This window comes from Sebastes umbrosus, chromosome 20 (assembly GCF_015220745.1).
Source record: "Sebastes umbrosus isolate fSebUmb1 chromosome 20, fSebUmb1.pri, whole genome shotgun sequence".
NCBI classification, from domain to species: Eukaryota; Metazoa; Chordata; class Actinopteri; order Perciformes; family Sebastidae; genus Sebastes; species Sebastes umbrosus.
Window position 1 is genome coordinate 2,906,988 of NC_051288.1, and position 4,696 is coordinate 2,911,683.

Below are 4,696 nucleotides of genomic sequence, written 5' to 3' on the forward strand. Positions count from 1 at the left end.
CGGCGTAGCTCTGGGAGATGTAGTCCTCATGCTTATCTGGCAATGTTGAAAACCTCCTGTCTGTGGCTTAACAAGGGGAAGTGTTGAGTTTAGCACAGCATTATTATTTTAATGTGAACATTGTTAATAAATAAGCAGCATTTAAGTGTTCCATTTTACATCATATACTGCTGCTATACTATGGAGGACCACAAGAGTCACGGAAATTATAATAAAGCATTTCATTGATTAATAACTAATTGTACAATAAAAAATAAGCATTAATAAATGTGTTTACAAATTAATGTATTAATCTATGAATAAATGGACAAAATTACAAAGTATTTCATTATTTTACATTTTAATGGGCAATAAAAAGAAGAATTGTGAAAATAATTTACAAATTAAATATTAATCCATTAATAAATAGTTCAAGTTAAGAAGAGATTTAAATTAATTTGTAAACACATTTATTAATGCCTATTTTTTTATTGTGCAATTAGTTATTAATCAATTAAATGCTTTACTACTATTTATGTGACTCTTGTGGTCCTCCATACCGAAGCTCCTCTGCATCAGTAAATAATATGTAAATACGTGCTCAAAACTTTCATATCTTGTGAGAATTTGCTGTACTACTTGCTGTAGTTGCATTTTTTTTTTTTTTTTTAAATGAATCTATGCATACCCCAACCCAGCCTCCTCTTCTGCTTCACCCAAATGTTTGAAAGACTCTTGTGATGCATCTTCAAAAGCTGCATCTGTTGAGCAGACACTGATTTGATGATTTGCAGGTTAAAAGACTGTATGCTAGGCTAGATCTGCTGATTATCTTTGTAGCAATTTGCTGTATTTCAATGGGAAGCAGGCAGTTATACTGCAACATGAGTATTTTTATGTTTTTTATAAAGTTTATAGAGTTGTTTTTTCCATTCCAAAGTTTTTCTAATAGTTAATAAAGTAGCTTTATTGTGTTGGCAATTTACAAAATAAAATAAGCACTCACTTTGTACAAATGTTGAGTGGTTATGAGTATTTAGAAATCATATCAAGTGCTACCAGTCAAACAGTGAATGCTAATTGAAATATATTAAGTTATTATACTGTGGGCCTATAGGAGAGTCATGCTATGCTGCCAATGTTTCACATCATTTAGTCAAATCTGCACCATTTTAATAAATCACTTCCTACCATTATTTGGTTGACAATGACACACAACTGCTATGTTATGCTGCAGCCTGGTGGCTGTAGAGTTCATGAAGACAACTGACTACAAAGACAAGTTAGACCTGCAGTAGGCAGACTATTTTTGGCATCATTGGGCAAAAAAAAACACAATAACCTCTCAGCATATTGTAATTCAAGGGTTCTGAGAGATAACTAGACTTCTGCACCTCCTCATGGCTCTGTTTTCAGGCTTTAAAAAATCTGGTCAAACTAGGCAGCGCTGATCAAATATGAATCAATATTTTGTTACTGTAATACCTATTTCTCTCCTCAGATGTTTTCAGAAACATCTTGTAGTGCACTGTTTAGCTGTAAAATGAGAAAGTTTGCTCCGGCTGGTGGGCGGTGCTTGGTATTTCCTCAACTGATCTCAGCATGAGCTAAACAGCTAAACAGTACACTAAAATATGTTTCTGAAAACATTTTACTTGAGAAATAGGCTTTACAGTAACAGAATATTGATTTATATTTGATCACGCTGCCTAGTTTGACCTTTTGATCGGAGTTTGCGAGTGATTGACAGCTGCTCAGAGACGGAAGACTCCAGCTCGCCTCTGATTGGTTGTTTTCCTCCGGTCTGTGAAATCTTGCAGATGCCATTAGGAGCACTGGAGGACACAGAGGCACATGATTTTTTTTCAGATTACCTGTCTCATGCACTACTGTCAGGATATAGTGATTATAGTGATATGATATTATATGATAGTGATATTGCGTTATATAAAAATATTTTTTTTAATCATATTTTCTCCAACCTGCCTATACTGCTGCTTTAATGTGAAATGAAATGATGGAAGATTTCATCAAGATTTCATCACAGTGATGTGGTCTCACACTCTTTATGATATCAACCAGTAGACAAATACAGAAATGGAAAACAGCAAAGAAATATTACAACAACCAACATAACAAAAGTTGTGATATGGAAACCCCAGTCAAATTTCCACCACATCTCAAAAAATGACCCAGAGGTGGACAAAATTTAGACAAATTCTCCATCATATCAAGGTTCATTTTACAGTATGAGTCGGTTTCACTTCATATGCGTCTAGATCACCCCATTTTTCGACTTCTTCTTCTGGTTTTTTTCTTCTGGGCCACAGCAGCATCCATACAGCAGAGCGAAGACAACCAGACACAGAATTCCCAGCACAAACACTCCTATGACCACAACACCGCCCAGGGCCCACGGCTCCTGTTGCACCCGATACAGGAACCATTCTGCCCAGTCCTCAGCCGACCCTGTGGGTTTCTGCTGCTCTGAAATACTGCACAGGGAGAGATAAACCAGATAAAAGCTCAAATCTGGAAATTAAAATGATGATATAATGTTGCTGGATACCATTATTTGCCACTTATAAAGCTTTATAGGACCATGGAGACACATTACTGCTGATATGTCTGAAATAAAACATTTCAAACCTGTTTTTATCAGCGTGCTCCATGGAAATCTGCTGATGTCAAACAATATTGTCACCCAACGCATTCCTGTTCAGAGACTCACCTCTCCACGGCCATGTCCCGCTAAATGATCCTCTCACGGCTCAGCGACTTCTAACAGTGCGTGAATCTACTGTGTGTGAGAACAGATAGTTTCAGCTACTGTTCTGGTCCACTCACAGTCCAGCTGGAACTATTTGAACACAGCCCAAACATTAGTTTACTATCAGTTTGTGCACAGAGGAGGCATTCTGTAAAACTCGAATAAATGGCTCCAGTTCTGCTTCCAGGTGACACTTTCAGTTGCTCTGTGTGGGCCGGGCGAAGCAGCTCCTGGTTAATGTTTACTCAAAAATATTGACTGTTGAAGGCAGAGGAGAGATAAGGTATGCATATAATAGTGCAGTGTTTTACTGCTAGGATTTAAATCAATTACTTTGAAGCAAAATAGATGCAATTATTGGAACAAACATCTTTACATTTGATCCTGTAAAAAGAAACAAGTCGGTATTATATTTGTTTTTTTTATATATTGACCATTTTTTACATTTCAGTTACATCCAAAAATGCAATGCCTCAGTAAAAAAGACAAATAAGAACACTGAAATATAACAAGAACATATCTGTCAAACAATGAACAGCTCATATTTTCCATTGGTACAATTTTCTATAAAGAGAAACACTGCCCTGGGCCAGCAGAGGGCGCCCTGTTTTCTCACACTGCCAAGTTTCTGTACATACACAAGTTGGAATGTCTGTATATTTCCCATGTTGTTTTTCACATTCTCTTGAATATCAACAGGATACCAAACCAGTTAATAACAGAGTCACTGTGACATTCAAACACAAATCAGCTTTCTCACTCGCTCCACTGTAAGGGTTTTTGTTGTTGGAAAAGGCTGCCACACAGTACGACATTGTCCTGGTCTGAAATGAATCTTGATGAGTCGTGCCAGTCTGCTGGTGTCTATGGATTCCAGTGGCGTGGCTCTCTGGGTGTGGAACCTGTCTTTATCCCAGCGCTGGAAACATCATGGAAATATGCTCCCCAATCTCATTTGATGAGTTCCTCCGAGAAATCTGAAAAGGAGCATTTGCCCGTTTTGTAACTGTGTGTGGGGGTGATTAAATGAAGGATGGAAGAAAGGATGGAGGTTGTATTTATTTACTAGTAGCGTCTGTCTCATCCTCAGAAAGGCTGGACCCTGGCGGCCTGGTATTTTTGCCTTCCACAGCAACAGCAGTGGATGCAGGACAAGAAGACCAAGAAGATAAACGTGGCTGAAAGGAGAGGAAGACACAGGGTGGGGGGGATTTGTAGTTGGGTTAGCAAATTACAGAGTTTTTACCATATTTAAAGGGCAACTTCTGAATTTTCAACCTATTTTCCCATGTTTTCGTGTCTAACTGACTAGTGACAACAATTTCTGAACTTGGTCCAGTACTGAGAGAGAGCGCTGTAGACGACAGCCGCACACGGGCTGTAATATGGTGCTATTGGGGCAAGCTGGCACCATCATTCACTAAAAATGTTTGTTTTTGCCATGACAGGCTCTGATTATTGCAAGTGTCTGACATTAGGGAAAGAGTCTCGCTCAAGGAGAAGTCTCGTCCTGATATCTGGTGAGGTGACGGGTTGTTGGAAGACCACGGTGGTATAGTGGAATACATCCATGGTGAGTGCCAGACGGGCCGAGTTTGTTAACTAAAAGATTTTCAATGTCATGGCGGTATATTTAGATGATTTCTACAATGTGGATGAGGTGTTTGAATTCAATGGCCCGCATTTATTTGAGCCAGAGTATACGGACAAAGAACATATTTTGATAAGAAGTGAAAGTAAATTGTTCGTTCCATTGCAACGTCAGCCCCCAGCAACAAAGCTACACCTCCGCCATTTTGGACTGAAAGCAAAGCAGTAAAACGTCTGACTACAAAGTGCCATACAAAAGTAAAACAAAATTACTTCTATTCTATTGTCAACATTTTAATGTCTCTACTAAAATTTCCAGTGTTAACAATGAAATAATCATAAATATGCATACTATTA